The sequence below is a fragment of the Salvelinus sp. IW2-2015 genome, unplaced genomic scaffold (genome assembly GCF_002910315.2).
Source record: "Salvelinus sp. IW2-2015 unplaced genomic scaffold, ASM291031v2 Un_scaffold4226, whole genome shotgun sequence".
Taxonomy (NCBI): domain Eukaryota; kingdom Metazoa; phylum Chordata; class Actinopteri; order Salmoniformes; family Salmonidae; genus Salvelinus; species Salvelinus sp. IW2-2015.
This window is the reverse complement of record NW_019945497.1, coordinates 1-19,260: the sequence shown is the minus strand read 5'-3', so window position 1 is coordinate 19,260 and position 19,260 is coordinate 1. Positions and strand designations below refer to the sequence as shown.

Below are 19,260 nucleotides of genomic sequence, written 5' to 3'. Positions count from 1 at the left end.
AGAATGTCGACACTACACTCATAGACAAAAAGATTTGGCTACATCATCTAGAATGTCGACACTACACTCATAGACAAAAGATTTGGCGACATCATCTAGAATGTCGACACTACACTCATAGACAAAAGATTTGGCGACATCATCTAGAATGTCGACACTACACTCATAGACAAAAAGATTTGGCGACATCATCTAGAATGTAGACACTACACTCATAGACAAAAAGATTTGGGACATCATCTAGAATGTAGACACTACACTCATAGACAAAAAGATTTGGCGACATCATCTAGAATGTCGACACTACACTCATAGACAAAAGATTTGGCGACATCATCTAGAATGTCGACACTAACATCATAGACAAAAGATTTGGCGACATCATCTAGAATGTCGACACTACACTCATAGACAAAAAGATTTGGCGACATCATCTAGAATGTGACACTACACTCATAGACAAAAAGATTTGGCGACATCATCTAGAATGTAGACATACACTCATAGCAAAGATTTGCGACATCATCTAGAATGTAGACACTACACTCATAGACAAAAAGATTTGGCGACATCATCTAGAATGTAGACACTACACTCATAGAAAAAAGTGCTATCTAGAATCTTTGGCTGTCCCATAAGAGAACCCTTTGAAGAACACTTTTTGGTTCCAGGTAGAACTCTTTTGGTTCCACGTAGAACCCTTTCCCAGAAGGTTCTACATGGACCCAAAAAGTTCTACCTGGAACCAAATAGGTTTCCTATGGGACAGCCGAAGACCTTTTGGAACCCTTTTTTCTAAGAGTGTAGGGCATGTTCTCTAGGGCTTGTCTTTGTTATTATGGGGTGCTCCACTTTTGGCTCTCGCTCCATTCAGTCTCATTGTGGGAGTTGTGCATGGTTTACTCCAATGGATAAGGACTAGTGCTGCCAACACCAGGGTTGTGGTTTGAGTCCTGCATGGCCACATCATTTAATATGTCAGTCAATGTTGCACGTTTATCCAAAGGGACTTTGAGAACTGTCAACATTGACAGAGCACGTACAGTAAATTCCTATGTAAATGGAACATTCTGTTCACACATAAATCACCTGCTATATGTCTATGTGGTGTGTTTCTGTGTTTTTGTCCCTCTGTGGGTAGGTGCAGAAGAGACTGAGGAGCCTTCAGTGGAGCTGGAGGAGCTGCTCTCTGAGCCACCAGGTTCTAAACTTCCAAACCCTACTCCTCCTACCACAACCCTCCTCCAACAGAAACACCCCACCCCGGGGCCTGCACTGCTCACCTGTCCCCTGCTGCAGTCCCAGTCCCCCTCCCTATGCCCCCCCTAAGAGCACCCCATCCACCCCCTGCCCCGCCCTAGCCCGGCAGCGCCGCCCTCGGTCTCCGGCCATCAGTCCCGCCCCCACAGCTGCCAAAAGGACGGAGTCCCAGGACAAGAGAGGAGAGGCAGCCCCCGCAGGATTACCACAATCCCTGGAGCCTGGTAAGGGAACTCACACTCTCCATCCACTCTGACTATGTCCCAATTATCTCTCCTTCCTCCCAAAGTGTGCACTTGTTCAATTCCCTTCACTGATTTGAAAAGCAATGAGGGTATAAGAAAATCTGACTAGCTTATGCTTCTACAACCCAATGGTTTTACATTTGTGGGAAGAAGTGAACAGGTGCTCTCTTCAGGATATTGGAGAAATTATTGGGACGCATCCCCAAGTTACATTCCAATATTCACACCAACATTTCACTTTACACAGGCAGCCCAATTCTGATATTTTTTCCACTAATTGGTCTTTTAACCAATCACATCAGATTTGTCACATCAGATCAGAATTGGGCTGCCTGTGTAAACGCAGCCTAAGTGATATGTTAGAACCTCTCTGAGGGACATATGATAGATATGTATGATGACAATAGACTGTAAGAGGGATATGCAAGATAGTTAGAGACACACAGCTCATTCAGATGTCAAGGGTTCTACACTAACAACCCTGGCCTTCAAAGTCTATCTGTGAAAACTATAAATGACTGGTAGGTCTGACACAGCAAAGAGGACATACATACAAATCATCGTCAGCAACAGAGGACATACACTACAAATCATCATCCAGCAACAGAGGACATACACTACAAATCATCATCCAGCAACAGAGGACATACACTACAATCATCATCCAGCAACAGAGGACATACACTACAAATCATCGTCCAGCAACAGAGGACATACACTACAAATATCATCCAGCAACAGAGGACATACACTACAAATCATCATCAGCAACAGAGGACATACACTACAAATCATCATCCAGCACAGGAAACAAATCATCGTCCAGCAACAGAGGACATACACTACAAATCATCATCCAGCAACAGAGGACATACACTACAAATCATCATCCAGCAACAGAGGACATACACTACAAATCATCATCCAGCAACTGCCACAGCCTCAAGCCTATGGGGTCCTTAATGTATTGTTCTGCCTCTATGGCTCTTGACTGCGCTTGTGTCCACAATGTCACCCTATCCCTAGCCCTATGGGCCCTGGTCAAAAGTAGTGCACTAAATAAGATTAGGGTGCCATTTGTGACGCGCCGTGTTGGGTGGCTGGGGTTAGCTGGGCGCCCTGGGATTGACACATAAAGCAGCTCTGAGCTGGAGAAGTAAACAAATAAAAGGCTGCGCGGGGCCCGGCTGGTCTCTCTCTCAGCACTGTCACCTTGGTAATGACGGAGAAACACCTCGCTCAGAGCCTTGGAGGCTCCGCCCCCCCAGGCCCACACCCTCTTCATCACCATTAACGCCTCGCTAACTGCCTTGCTATGCCATTCCACGCCAGAAGATATAAAAATGGCATGCCACCTTTGATAAACGAAACCTCCTTCTACACTTCAAATAGCAAGCTAACACACACACCTACGCTGAATAACACGTTCACACATGTATACGCACACACACACGGTTCACTCCCCTTCCTGTGTGTTGTGAGATCAAGYCGCACTGCCACCTACGTAATTTCCTCTTCCTGTGCCTCTCTACCCTCTCATGACCCTGGAGTGAGTTCTATTCGGGGCGGGTCCTCAGGGTTAGGCCTTTTGAACAGCCTCTGACAGCACTTCACAGGAGAGAGAGGGAGAGAGGGAGAAAAAGAGTTGTAGGGACAATCATCTGGCTTTTGAGAAATGTTTTTGCCCTTTGTTGTGAAGCTTTTTTACTTATTCCTTTTTTAAACCTGCCTCCCTTTTCTCTTTCCTATGTTTTTATAGACTTGCCTCCTGGATACACCTACCCTGCCATCGCCATGGGTTACAGGAGCGGCACATCCCCCCACGATGTCCGATTGGCCGAGCCAGCAGACCTGGAGGCGGTCCAGGCGGAGCCTGCTGAAAATGCTCCCCAGCCTCTCTCCAGCCTGGGGGCGGGGTTAGAGTGTCAGGCCGTGGTGAGGCCCCTCCCACACCAGGAAGTGGAGGAGGAAGAGGAGGGGCAAAAGGAAGAGGAGGTGCAGAGAGAAGAGGTGGAAGCCGGAGTAGCAGCAGGCAGCTGTGGACCTCCAGAACAGGAGGAGGAGGAGGTGTGTCCTCCTGCGGAGAGCCGTGTGTGTGAAACCGCCTCCTGTCCCATCCCTATCCCCCTCTCTGAGGAGGAGAACCACAGAGCTGACCCCACCTCCATCCTGGAGGAGGAGGACAAGTGCAAGGTGGAGAGAAGACAGCAGCAGGAGGTGGCAGGAGAACAGGAGGAGCCAGAGCAGGGCTCCACCATCATCGACTTGGACCCTCCCTGCCCTGCCCAGCCCCACCAGGAGGCACATACTGAGGAGGAAGAGGAGGGAGGAGAGGAGGAGCAGGAGGAGGAGAGTACTCCTAATGATGACAAKCACTCAGTAGAGTTGGTGTGCCTCTCCCCCTCCTCTCCCTCTCCGTGCCCCAGCCAGTCTATCATCACCCTCTCCACCTCCCTGAAACCCATTGTGCCTAGTTATTGGAGCCTAGAGCTGCTAATCGCTGCAGCCTTCTGCGCCGACGTCCCTCCGTTTCCCATGCTGCCCTCCAGCCACCCTCCAGCCCCAGGCCTGTGACACCCATCCCTGCCCCAGCCACCCCCACCACGGTATGGAGCTGCTCAGCGAGCTGGCCGACCTGGAGCTCCAACAGCACCGACACAACACAGGAGACAGCCAAGGTGAGAGGATACAGACAGACAGAAGACAGACAGACAGCAGACAGACAGACAGACAGACAGACAGACAGACAGACAGACAGACAGACAGACAGACAGACAGACAGACGAGACAGACAGACAGACAGACAGACAGACGACGGACGGACGGACGGACGGACGGACGGACGGACAGACAGACAGGTGACAGACGGATGGACAGGCGGACAGATGGATGGACAGACTGCAGTCTGAAATGATGTCATTATAACTAGAAGCTGATTGAAATGACAATCAGAAACAAATGACATCATATCACCAGCCGCTAGGGTGATGTCATTTAAAGATGTAATCCTTCAGTTTTTTTTTATTTATTAGGATCCCCATTAGCCGACGCCATGGGACAGCTAGTCTTACTGGGGTCCGACACATAACGAATAAGGCATTACAGATAAAATACTTTACAATCCTCCTAACTCTTTCCCCACCTGTGAGCCTCTGGTGTATCCTTCCAAGTCCCCCCAGAGATCTCTCTCTAGGAGCAGTAGCAGGCTTCCTAGAAGACTCCTCTAATGATAGAGCAGGAGAGAGAGAAGCAGTAGACTCTTTTACAATACAGACCTCTGTTACAATACATACCTCTGTTTAAATACATACCTCTGTTACAATACAGACCTCTGTTACAATTACATACCTCTGTTTCAATACATACCTCTGTTACAATACATACCTCTGTTACATACATACCTCTGTTACAATACATACCTCTGTTTAATACATACCTCTGTTACAATACATACCTCTGTTACAATACATACCTCTGTTACAATACATACCTCTGTTATAATACATACTCTCTTTACAATACATACCTCTGTTATCAATACATACCTCTGTTACAGTACATACTCTGTTACATACATACCTCTGTTACAATACATACCTCTGTTATAATACATACCTCTGTTATAATACATACCTCTGTTAAATACATACCTCTGTTACAAACATACCTCTGTTAATACATACCTCTGTTACAGTACATACCTCTGTTCAATACAGACCTCTGTTACAGTACTAACTCACATACCTCTGTTACAATACATACCTCTGTTACTACATACTTAATACGATACCTCTGTTACAATACATACCTCTGTTACAATACATACCTCTGTTACAATACATACCTCTGTTACAATACATACCTCTGTTATAATACATACCTCTGTTTAATACATACCTCTGTTACAGTACTACCTCTGTTACAATACATACCTCTGTTACAATACATACCTCTGTTACAATACATACCTCTGTTACAATACATACCTCTGTTATAATACATACCTCTGTTCACAATACATACCTCTTTATAATACATACCTCTGTTACAGATACATACCTCTGTTACAATACATACCTCTGTTACAATACCATACCTCCTGTTAAATACATACTCTGTTACAATACATACCTCTGTTATAGTACATACCTCTGTTACAATACATCCTCTGTTACAATACATACCTCTGTTACAATACATACTCTGTTCAATACATACCTCTGTTATATATCACATTACCTCTGTTACAATTACATACCTTCTGTTACAATACATACCTCTGTTACAATACAATACCTCTGTTACAATACATACCTCTGTTACAATACATACCTCTTTAATAATACTCGTAATACATACCTCTGTTACAATACATACCTCTGTTACAATACATACCTCTGTTATAATACAATACCTCTGTTACAATACATACCTCTGTTATAATACATACCTCTGTACATACATACCGTACAATACTACCTCTGTTACAATACATACCTCTGTTACAATACAACCTCTGTTATAATACATACTCTGTTACAATACATACCTCTGTTAAATACATACCTCTGTTACAATACATACCTCTGTTATTAATACATACCTCTGTTACAGTACATACCTCTGTTACAATACATACCTCTGTTACAATCATACTCTGTATAATACATACCTCTGTTACATACATAGGTACAATACATACCTCTGTTACAGTACATACTCTTTATAATAAACTCTGTTATAATACATACCTCTGTTACAATACATACCTCTGTTACAATAATACCTCTGTTACAATACATACCTCTGTTACAATACATACCTCTGTTACAATACATACTCTGTTACAATACATACCTCTGTTACAATACATACCTCTGTTACATACATACCTCTGTTATAATAACATACCTCTGTTACAATACATACCTTGTTATAATACATACCTCTGTTACAATACATACCTCTGTTACAATACATACCCTCTGTTACATACATACCTCTGTTAAATACATACCTCTGTTACAATACATACCTCTGTTACAATACATACTCTGTTACAGATACATACCTCTGTACATTACATACCTCTGTTACAATACCATACCTCTGTTACAATACATACCTCTGTTATCAGTACATACTCGATTATCAATACATACCTCTGTTACAATACATACCTCTGTTACATACATACCTCTGTACAATACATACTCTGTTACAAACCATACCTCTTTACAATACATACCTCTGTTTAACAATACATACCTCTGTTACACATACCTGTTACAATACATACCTTGTTACAGTACATACTCTGTTATAATACATACCCATACAGTACCTGTAACATACTCTGTTAGCTAATACAGTACCTATTGTTACAGTCTACCTCTGTTTTTAGTCAGCATACAACTACCTCTGTCATTGTATCAGATCACTAACCATCTGTTATACATATCAACCGTCTCTTCATATAATACTCCTTCTATCAATACGTTTCGCTACACCTTACTTGTTATAATAAGCAATACCACGGTCTTGTTCAGTACAACTCTTGCAATACATACCGGGTTCTGTTACAATACATGAACTCGTTACACCCTTTGATGTGGGGATCTGATTGCAGATCTCGGACGTGTATACTCTCTGTTGTATCGACAGTTACAGTACCGTCTGTTACAGTACGGAGGATACCTTCTGTATACAATACATACCTCTGTTTACAATAGACCTAGATGACGCCTCTAGTACGTAGAACTTGTACATACATTACCTCTGTTAATACATACCGAATACCTTGTTACTACCTTACAGACATCTCTGTTACAATACATACCTCTGTTACATACAGACCTAGACCTCTGTTACAATACATACGCTCTTGTACAATACATACTCTGTTACATATTACCTCTGTTATAATACATACCTCTGTTTACAATAAGACCTCTGTTACAATACATACCTCTGTTACATTAATACCTCTGTTACAATACATACCTCTGGTTTACAGTCCATACTTCTGTTACAATAATACCTCTTGTTACAATTACAAGACTAGACCTCTGTTTATAATACATACCCTCTTTACAATACAAGAACCTTAGCACCTCTGTTACATACATACCTCTGTTACAATACACTACCTCTGTTACAATACATACCTCTGTATAAATACATACCTCTGTTACAATACCAGACCTCTGTTACAATACATACCTCTTTAACATTACATACCTCTGTTACAATTACATACTCTGTTACAGTACATACCTCTGTTACAATACATACCTCTGTACAATACAGACCTAGACCTCTGTTACATACATACCCTGTAATACTCTCTGTTACAATACATACCTCTGTTTAAAATAACATACCTCTTTATCAATACATACCTCTGTTACTACAAAAAAAAAACCCTCTGTAACCAGGTTTAACCTCTGTACAATACATACCTCTGTTACAATACAGACCTGACTCTCGTTACAATACAACCTCTGTTACAAACATACCCTCTGTTACATACATACCTCTGTTACAATACTTACCCTCTGTTTATAATACATACCTCTGTACAGTACTACTCGTTTACATCATAACCTCTTTGGGGTTTTAACAAATAAACCAAATACCTCTGTACAATACTCGGAAATAACATACCTCTGTTACAATACATACCTCTGTTAAATAAATACCTCTGTTACAATCATACCTCTGTTACAGGTTAACATACCTCTGCTTACAATTCATACATCTGTTAGCAGTACATACCCTCTTTACAATACATACCTCTGTTACTAGTTACAATACTCCTCTGTAAGAAATACTCTGTATAATACGATACCTCTGTTATATAATACCCGTATATACTCTCTGTTACAGTTACATACCTCTGTTACATACATACCTCTGTTACATTAAGACCTTTTGTTACAGTACAGAGCCCTGTTACAATCAGGAAAAACCCTTTGTTACAGTTTACCAAGAGCCCCCTGTTACAATACCAGACCTTGTTACAGTAAGAGCCCCTGTTACAATACAAGACCTTTGTACAGTACAGACCCTGGTTACAATACCAGACCTTTTTACAGTACAGCAGCCCTGTTACAATACAGACCTTTGTTACAGACAGAGCCCTGTTTACAATGCCAGACCTAGTCCTCTGCTACAGTACAGAGCCCTGTTACAATGCAGAACTAGTCCTCTGCTACAGTACTCTTCTCTCTCTCTCTCTGTCTCTCCCTCTCCTGCTCCGCTCACATTCTGCCTCTCCTGTAAATCCACAACACACACACACACTCATGTGTGCACGTTCGTGTAAGTACACACACCAAGTGTGTGGGTAATCAGAAAAGCAGTGGATGTTGTTGGGGCCCTGGAGCATTGCACTCAGTAATTACAACCCATTGTTTTAAGTGCCTTTAAAAACTTCCTCGTTATACAGAACGCCGCAGTCGTTTAGTGTTTTTCATGTTCATGCAAAAGGATGTTTTTGTGTTTACCCCGTCTTCCTAATGCATTTAACTGTTCCCTAAAGATGCGACTATATAAAAGGACATCATCGCGGATGTGATTTTTAGAGTGTTGTGTTGTTCTGCTGTGATGTCATCGCAAGGCTCTGAGAGAGTTGCTATAAGACATCAGTAAGTCATAATCATTGTGACTTCTTGTAATGATATGAACTTCCACAGTCCCTCATCGTGGTGGCCCCCAGGGCGGAGTAGTGGGCCGACCGTATAGCAGCAGTACGGTATTCTCATTACTGAGCCGAGCCCATCCGAAATGTACTGCAACTGGCCTGGTTCACAGTAATGCACAGTGTGAAAAGGATACGCTAGTATTAATAATATTCCACCACAACAGCCACAGGCCTACACCGTACAGTACTGTAGATGTCTATACTGCATGGTGAAACCCTGGGGCCAGATGGTAGGTAGTACCAACAGCCTACAGCTACTGTATCTGTTAGATGTCTAATACTGCATGGTGAAACCTGGTGACAGAGATGGTCAGGTAGTACCACAGACCTACAGTACTGTACTGTAGAGTCTATACTGCATGGTGAAACCCTGGGCCAGATGGTCAGGTAGTACCACAGACCTACAGGTTACTGTAGATGTCTATACTGCATGGTGAAAACCCTGGGCCAGATGGTCAGGTAGTACCACAGGCCTACAGTACTGTACTGTAGATGTCTATACTGCATGGTGAAACCCTGGGCCAGTGTGGTCAGGTAGTACCACAGACCTACATACTGTACTGTAGATGTCTATATCTGCATGGTGAAACCCTGGGCCAGATGGTCAGGTAGTACCACAGACCTACAGTACTGGTAAGATGTCTATACTGCATTGGTGAAAACCCTGGCCAGATGGTCAGGTAGTACCACAGACCTACAGTACTGTACTGTAGATGTCTATACTGCATGGTGAAACCCTGGCCAGTATGGTCAGGTAGTACCACAGACCTACAGTACAGTACTGTAAGATGTCTATACTGCATGGTGAAACCCTGGGCCAGATGGTCAGTTAGTACCACAGCCTACAGTACAGTACTGTAAGATGTCTATACTGCATGGTGAAACCCTGGGCCAGATGGTCAGGTAGTACCACAGACCTACAGTACGTGAGATGTCTATACTGCATGGTGGCAACCCTGGGCCAGATGGTCAGGTAGTACCACAGACCTACAGTACAGTACTGGTAGATGTCTATACTGCATGTGAAACCTGGGCCAGATGGTCAGGTAGTACCACAGACCTACAGTACTGTAGATGTCTTACTGCCATGGTGAACCCTGGCCAGATGGTCAGGTAGTACCAGACCTACATACAGTACTGTAGATGGTCTATACTGGCCATGGGAAGACCCCTGAGGCCAGATGGTCAGGTAGTACCACAGCGCTACAGTACTGTAGATGTCTATACTGCATGTGAAACCTGGGCCGATGGTCAGGTAGTACCACAGACCTACAGTACTGTAATGGTCTATACTGCATGGTGAAACCCTGGGCCAGATGGTCAGTAGTACCACAGACCCTACCAGTAACGTAGATGTCTATACTGCATGGTGAAACCCTGGGCCAGATGGTCAGGTAGTGACCACAGACCTACAGTTACTGTAGATGTCTATACTGCATGGTGAAACCCCTGGGCCAGATGGTCAGGTAGCTAACCACAGACCTACAGTACAGTACTGTAGATGTCTATATGCATGGTGACCCTGGGCCGATTGGTCCGGTAGTAACCACAGACCCGTACAGTACTGTAGACTTGTCTTATACTTGCATGGTGAAACCCTGGCCAGATTGTGTAACAGCTCAGTACTGTAGATGTCTATACTCATGGTGAAACCCTGGGACCAATGATGACGTAGGTCTATGGTGAATGACAGCAGCCATCAGTAACAGACCTACAGTACAGTACTGTAGATGTCTATACGCATGGTGAAACCCTGGGCCAGATGGTCCGGTAGTACCACAGACCTACTGTACTGTAGATGTCTATACTGCATGGTGAAACCCGGGGCCAATGGTCCGGTGTACTAACGAACCTATCAGTACTGTAGACTGTCATACTGCATGGTGAACAACTGGGACCAGATGTCCGGTATACTAACAGGACTACAGTACTGTAGAGTCTATACTGCATGGTGAACCCTGGGCCAGATGGTCAGGTAGTACCCAGACCTTACAGTACTGTAGAGTGTCCTATACTAGCATGGTTGAAACCCTGGGGCAGATGGTCAGGTAGTACCACAGACTACAGTACAGTTAACTGTAGATGTCTATACGCAAGGTGACCCTGGGCAGATGGTCAGGTAGTTACCACAGACCTACATACGTACTGTAGACTGTCTATACTGCATGGTGAACCCTGGCCAGTGCGTCAGTTGTACCACAGGACCTACAGTACTGTAGATGTCGTATACTGCATTGGTGAACCTGGCCAGATGGTTCATGTAGTACCACAGGACCTACAGTACGGTATTGTAGATGTCTATACTGCTGGTGAAACCCGGGGCAGATGGTCAGTAGTACCCGACCTACAGTACTGTAGATGTCTATACTGCATGTGAAAACCCTGGGCCAGATGGTCAGTAGACCACAGGCCTACCGTACTGCTGATGTCTTTACGGCATGGTGAAACCACGGGCCAGATTGGTCAGGTAGTACCCACGGCAAAGCACTGTTTGTTCCACACTGACATGACTCATCAGAGGCAAGTTCCTGTGTGGTTCTGCAGCTCATTCTAGCTTCATATCTCAGCTAGGTAACGATTTTGGTTTGCGATAGCAAGGTTTGGGGTCTTTGATTTCATTCAGTCAATTCAGGAAGTACACTGAATTCCAATTCAATTGCTCTTCATGCTTTTAATGAGAGAAACCTGTCGAATTGGAATTAGATTTGGTTTACTTATTAATTTATTAGACTTGATGAACTGACCCCAGCCCTGTTTGGATAGACCATATGTGCATCAAAGGTCATTAGATCACATTACAAAAATTCTGAACATGTCACGGATTCTCTTACAATAGTCTGCATCCATTCAGATGTCAAGCCAACTATCATCAGAACGAGTTGACCAGCTGCAGCATCTCATACGAGCATGTCTTCACAAATCTCAACAGGCATGTCCTCAGCCTTCTACACGGCAGCATCTCAGAGCAGCGATAACTCGAACAAGCATGTCTTCAGCTTTCAGCAGCATCCTCAACAGCATCTCAACAGCTGTCTTCCAGCATCTCGCTCACGCATCTCAACAGCATGTCTTCGTTTTCAGGTCAGCATCTCACACAGCATCCTCAACAGCATGTCTTCAGCCTTTCACAGCATTCAACAGCATGTCTTCAGCCTTTCAACAGCATCTCACAGCAGTCTTAGCCTTTCAACAGCATGTTCAGCCTTCAGCAGCATCTCAGCGCATCTCAAACAGCATTGTCTTCAGCTTTTTCAGATCTCCAGCATATCTCAACAGCATGTCTTCAGCCTTTCAGCAGCATCTCACGGCAGCATCTTCAACAGCATGTCTTCAGCATTCAGCAGCATCTCAAACAGCATGTCTTTCAGCTTTTCACAGCATCTCAACAGCATCTCAACAGCATGTCTTCAGCCTTTCAACAAGGCATCTCAACAGCATGTCTTCAGCCTTTCAACAGCATCCTCAAACATGCATTGTCTTCAGCCTTTCAACAGCATCTCAACAGCATGTCTTCAGCCTTTCAGCAAGCATTCAGCAGCATCTCACAGCATGTCTTCAGCCTTTCAGGCAGCATTTCTCAGCAGCATCTCAAACAGGCATGTCTTAGCAATCTCAGCAGCATCTCAACAGGCATTGTCGTTCAGCTTTTCAGCATCATCTCAACAGCATCTCAACGCATGTCTTCAGCCTTTCGAAACAGCTCTCAACAGCAGTCTTCAGCCTTTCAACTCAAGCAATCTCAAAACAGCATTCTTCAGCCTTTCAACAGGCATCTCAACAGCATGTCTGCAGCCTTGTGCAACCACATCTCAACAGCTGGTCTTCAGCCTTTCAACAGCATCTCAACAAGCATGTTCTCAGCCTTTCAACAGCATCTCAACAGCTGTCTTCAGCCTTGTTCAACAGCATGTCTTCAGCTTTCAACAGCATCTCAACAGACATGTCTTCAGCCTTTTCAACAGGGCATGTCTTCAGCCTTTCAGCAGCATCTCAGCAGCATCTCAACAGCAGTCAGCAGCTTTCAACAGCATCTCAACAGCATGTTTCTTCAGCCTGTCAACAGCATGTCTTCAGCCTTTCCAGCAGCATTCCAACATTACGTTTGTTAGAGCATCTACAGATGAACTATCAAGTAAAGGTTACAGATGAAGGTGTGCTGCACAGGATCACACCCTAGATTAGATTACAAATAAAGCATAATCATAAGAAATAAAAATACTAGAATGACACGTAACATCTAACGCTAATGAACATGTCTGTCATTATCACGCTTCTTTGTCCTTGACCCTTTGACGAGTCGGTGTTTGGGCCCACAGGAGAGGTTGGAGATGTTGATCTTTTGAACCTCCAGAGTCTTGCCACCCTGGCAGCAGCCCGTCCTTGGAGCAGCTGCGGTGGCCCAGGAGGTGCGGGGAGGGCGCCGGGCTGTCACTATCCGGCCCGCAAACCCTCAACCTGCGCAGGAAATGCAGCATGGACCACCTTCGCCACCGACCGGTAGCAGTACAACTTATACTGTGTCCTGATGTTCCTATTTACCATTAGAACAAAACGCAAGTACATTCAAAAAAATACATTAGATGGAATTTTAAATGGTTAGTACACTCTGATATTAGACTGTTAGTTAATAGCATGTATAAGCCTTTAAAAGCATTATAATCATTTATGAAACATTCTAAACACTTTAGATTTTTGTTTTGTTTATATGAATTGCTCCAAGACTTTTCGCATCCATCATGTGTCATATGTTTTCTACATCTGCGTTTGTTGCTCTTTGGGTTTAAGGCGGGTACTGAAAGCACTTTGTGACAAACAAGGATGGAAAGGGGAATTCATAAAATACACTAGATTGATTGATTAGTATTGTGGAACATCAGGGCATGCCCGGCAAGGGCACATGGAGAGGATGGAGGGTCCGGAGCTGGCCATTGCGGGTGAAGCTGGCAGAGCCTCCAGAGGCGTTACAAACGAGAAACAGAGGGAGTTAGGGCCAAGCTACAGAGGAAGCATGACCACCAGTAAGAACCCCATTATGACCTTTACTATCCTCCTATACTTATCCTTCAACGAGCCTTACTATTCCTCCTATACATTAATCCTTTAACGAGTCCTTTACTATCCTCCTATACATTATCCTTCAACATGTCCTTTACTATCCTCCTATACATTATCCTTCACCATGTCCTTTAACTATGCTCCTTACATGATTCCTTCACCATGATTTTACTATCCTCCTATACATTATCCTTCAACAAGGCATTACGGATCATTCCTATACATTATCCTTCACCAATGGCCTTTACTATCCTCCTATACATTATCCTCAACGAGGTCATTTACTATCCTCCTATTACATTATCCTTCACCATGTGTTTTTTACTATCATCCTATACCATTATCCCAACATTCCTTTACTATCCTCCTTATTACATTATCCTTCAACATGTCCTTTACATCCTTCTATACATTATCCTTCAATATGTACTTCACTATTTCTCCTATACATTATCCTGTCAACATGTACTTCACTTATATCTCCTTATACATTACCTGTCACCTCTTTGAAAATAAGTGTTTTAACTCTCATGTGTTATCTATGGATCAAAAACCGTATCTTGTAAAACATTTAAAGAACTCAAACCTCTCCTTACCATGACTTACCTCCTAGTCTCCATGGTTGTGGATACTTTCCCTTAGTCTCCTAATCAACTCCTTAACTGCTGTTCTAAAAGCAGCCACAAAACAAACTGAAGCCATACATGACACTTCCCTTTCTATCTCCTGAAGGTTTCCCTCCTCCTTCTCCAGTTTATCTGGTGTCTGTGCTTCAAAATACAGTATTTAGTGTTCTCATGAGCGTGTGTGTCTTTCAGGAAGGAGGGAAACACCTCGCAAGCCCTGCCGTAGAGGGACCGGGGCGGCCCAGGAAACGAAATCAAACCCCCGCCGCTGCCAGGCTCCTCTCTGAGACCCAGAGAAAAGTCAAGTGAGTGTGTGTGTGTGTTGTGTGGTGTTGTTGTGTCGTGTCTGTGTGTGTGTGTGTGTGTGTGTGTGTCGTGTGTTGTGTGTGTGGGGGTGTGTGTGTGTGTGTGGTTGTGTTGGTGTGTGGTGTGTGTTGTGTGTTGTAAGGCTCATCTCCCTGCCTGACCTTAAGCCAAACACCAACTTGATAAGCCTTTCCTACATATCACTGTTTAATCCAGGAGGAACTCATGCCATCAACAGGAAATGGGGAACCCAGCTGACCCCTTCAAGGAAGTCCAGTTTAACCTAATCTTAACCTAATCAGCACAGAGGACTAAATTGTATTACAGTTTAATCCACATTGGTGGTAGTGTGTGGTGTTTGTGTGGGCGCCTCCTTCCTTACCCTGTTTGTGCGTGGTTGGATGTTTTAAGTGTATGCATTCATTTCAAGATTCGTCTGTGTAGTGTGTGTGTGTTCTGTACTGCGTATGTGTGGTTGGGTTTTTGTGTCCGTCACATACTGTCTGGAGTGCCTCTGTGTGACTGTGTTCCATTGTATCCTCTGTCCATGTATCTCAGACAGTTTCCACCCAGCTAACATGGTTTAAATTTCTGAAAATGGCATGTACTGGTAGGCGCCAGCGCAGAGGTGCCCAGAGACGGCTGAGTTGGCGTAATAGATTGACGAGGGCTAGCGTCTGGCTGTGGGGGGGCAGGGGAAAGGGAGAGTGTGGGTGTGAAAGGAGTAGGGGGGGCCGGAGGATGTGTCTGCTGGGGCAGTCGAGTGGCTGGGGGTAGAAGAGAGACTGTCTGTTGCGCAGAGCTGTGGGGAAAGAGAGGCCAGGAGGCGGGGGCAGGATGGCTTGCGGTGATAGGAGAGTGTTCACCAAGGGGATGGGCGTATGTGTTGTTTGGGGGTCACAGGTAGGTGCTGGGTGGGGACAACCAAGGAAACTTGGCAGGGAAGGAGCTCTCGTCGGGTGCGGAAAACGAGAGGGGGCAGGCGTGGCCCCTGCTGGCGCTCCACTGGCCGCACCGAAGGTCATCGGTGGAGAAGAAGAGGGCCAAAGGATGGGCTGGGGATGAAGGAGGGCCAGAGGGCTGGCGGGGAAAGAAAGAGGGGCAGGAGGGCCGGGGGAGCAAGGAGGGCTGGGGAAAGAGATGGGGGCGCCGCGGGTCTGGGGGGAGAAGAGCAGACGGAGAGGGGCTGGCGGGCCTGGACAAGAGAAGGGCGGCGAAGGAGGGCGGGGGAGCAGGAGGGCTGGGGAAAGAGACGGGGCCGAGCGAGGGCGGGGGTGAAAGAGAGGGGCAGGAGGGCTGGGAAAGAGAGGAGGCCAGGAGGGGCTTGGCGGGAAAGAGACGGGGGCAGGAGGGCTGGGGGGGGGCAGAGGGCTGGCGGGGAAAGAGAGGGTGCAGGATGGCTGGGGAGGCAGAGGCTGGGGGGAAAGAGAGGGGGCAGGGTGGCTGAGGGGAGCAGGAGGGTGGGGGGAAGAGAGGGCAGAGGGCTTGAGGGGAAGGAGGGCTGGGGAGGTGCTGAGGGGAGGGGGCAGGAGGGCTGAGGGGGCAGGAGGCTGAGGGGGCAGGAGGCTGAGGGAGGGGAAGGAGGTGAGGGGGAAAGGACGGCTGGCGGGAAAGAGAGGGTGCAGGCATGCTGGGGAGCAGGAGGCTGGGGAAAGAGAGAGGGCCAGGAAGGGCTGAGGGGAAGGGGGCTGGGAGGGCTGAGGGGACGGGGGCAGGAGGCGGAGGGGTAGGAGGCTGGGGAAGGAGGGCTGGGGGGGGGGCAGGAGGGCTGAGGGAGGCAGTGAGGGCTGAGGGGGCAGGAGGGCTGGGGGAAAGAGAGGGGCTGGGGGGGCTGAGGGGGAAAGAGAGGGTGCAGGGAGGCTGGCGGGGAAAGGAAGGGGGCAGGAGGGCTGGGGGGCAGCGAGGGCTGCGGGAAAGAGAGGGTGCAGATGGCTGCGGGGGAGCAGGAGGGGCTGGGGGGAAAGAGAGGGGGCGGAGTGGCCGGGGAGCAGGAGGGCTGGGGGGAAAGAAGGGGCCAGGAGCGGCCTGACGGGGAAGGAGGTGCTGAGGGCTTGAGGGGAGGGGGCAGGAGGGCTGAGGGGGCAGAGGGCTGAGGGGCAGGAGGGCTGAGCGGGGGAAGGGGCTTTGAGGGGAAGGAGGGCTGGCCGTGGAAAGAGAGGGTGCAGGAGGCTGGCAGGAGCAGGAGGGCTGGGGGAAAGAGAGGGCGCCAGGAGGGCTGAGGGGGAAGGAGGGCTGGAGGGCTGAGGGCGAGGGGGCAGGAGGTGAGGGTAGGAGGGCTGAGGGGGAAGGAGGGCTGAGGGAGGGGGCAGGGAGGGCTGAGGGGAGGGGGCAGGAGGGCTGAGGGGCAGGAGGCTGGCTGGGAAGAGAGGGGCTGGGGGGGCTGAGGGGGAAAGAGGAGGTGCAGGAGGGCTGACGGGAAAGAGAGGGGCAGGAGGGCTGGGGGGCAGGAGGCCTGGCGGGAAAGAGAGGGTGCAGGATGGGCTGGGGAGCAGGGAAGGGCTGGGGGGAAGAGAGGGGGCAGGAGGGCTGGGGAGCAGGAGGGGCTGGGGGGAAAGAGAGGGCCAGGAGGGCTGAGGAAGAGGGCTGGGAGGGCTGAGGGGAGGGGGCAGGAGGGCTGAGTGGGCAGGAGGCTGAGGCAGGAGGCGGCTGAGGGAGCGGCGGAAGGAGGGCTGAAGGGGGAAGAGGGCTGGCGGGAAAGAGAGGGGTGCAGGATGCGGGGAGCAGGTGAGGGCTGGGCGGGAAAGAGAGGCCCAGAGGGCTGAGGGGGAAGGAGGCTGGGAGGGCTGAGGGGAGGGGGCAGGAGGGTGAGGGGGTAGGAGCGCTGAGGGGAAGGAAGGCTGAGGGAAGGGCAGGAGGGCTGAGGGAGGGCAGGAGGGTTGAGGGGCAGGAGGGCTGGGGAAAGAGAGGGGCTGGGGGGCTGAGGGGAAAGAGAGGGTGAGGATGGCTGGGGGAGCAGGAGGGCTGGGGGGAAAGAGAGGGAGGAGGGCTGCGGGGAGGCAGGAGGCTGAGGGCGGGAAGAGGCTGGAGGCTGAGGGAAGGGGGCAGGAGGGCTGAGCGCGGCAGGAGGGGCTGAGGGGCAGGAGGGGGCTTGGGGGCAGGAGGGCTGGCGGGAAAGAGAAGGTGCAGGATGGCTGGGGGAGCAGGAGGGCTGGGGGAAAAGAGAGGGGCCAGGAGGGCTAGGGGAAAGGAGGGCTGAGGGGGCAGGAGCGGCTGAGGGGGCAGGAGGGCTGGGGGGAAAGAGGGGCCAGGAGTGCTGGGGGGCTGAGGGGAGGGCAGGAGGGCTGGGAGGCTTGAGGGGAGGGGGCAGGAGGGCTGACGGGGGGCAGGAGGGCTGGGGGCAGGAGGCGGCGGGGAAAGAGAGGTCAGGATGGCTGGGGAAGCAGGAGGGCTGCGGGGGAAAGAGAGGCCGTCCAGGAGGCTGAGGGAAGGAGGGCTGGGAGGGGCATTGAGGGGAGGGGGGCAGGAGGGCTGAGGGGAAGGAGGGGAGGGGGGGCAGGAGGGCTGAGGGGGGGGGGGCAGGAGGGGCTGAGGGAAAAGAGAGGGGCCAGAGTGGCTGGGGGGCTTGAGGGGAGGGGCAGGAGGGCTGAGGGGAGCGAGGGCTTGGGAGGCTGAGGGGGAGGGGCAGGAGGGCTTTGGGGCGAGGGCTTGGCGGAAAGAGCGGTGCAGGATGTTGGGGGAGCAGGAGGCTGGGGGGAAAGAGAGGGTCCAGGAGGGCTGAGGGGGGAAGGAGGCTGGGAGGCTGAGGCGGGAAGGAGGCTGAGGGGAGGGCAGGAGGGCTGAGGGAGGGGGGCAGGGAGGGCGAGGGGAGGGGGGCAGAGAGGGGCTGGGAATCGGAGAGCATCAGGCAGGCACGCTGCGTGTATGACAACTGCTCGGCACGACATATGGTGTAGCGTACGGCCCAGTAACATCCACTGGGGCAAGCTTCCTGCCATCCAGGAACTGTATATTAAGAAAAATAGCAAAGACAGCAAAACTATGAGGAGATAATGACATTAGATGGAGCGCATGTGAGGAACGTGGAAAAAAAGTGTTAAACTGGCATTTGAAGCCCAATCAGTTG

The 19,260-nt window shown here is 48.4% G+C and overlaps 1 pseudogene; it reads left to right on the top strand.

The window, feature by feature from the left end:
- Positions 1-15,200, top strand: part of LOC112077043 (BAH and coiled-coil domain-containing protein 1-like) — a 47,079-nt pseudogene extending 31,879 nt beyond the window's left edge.
- Positions 15,201-19,260: the final 4,060 nt, after the last annotated feature.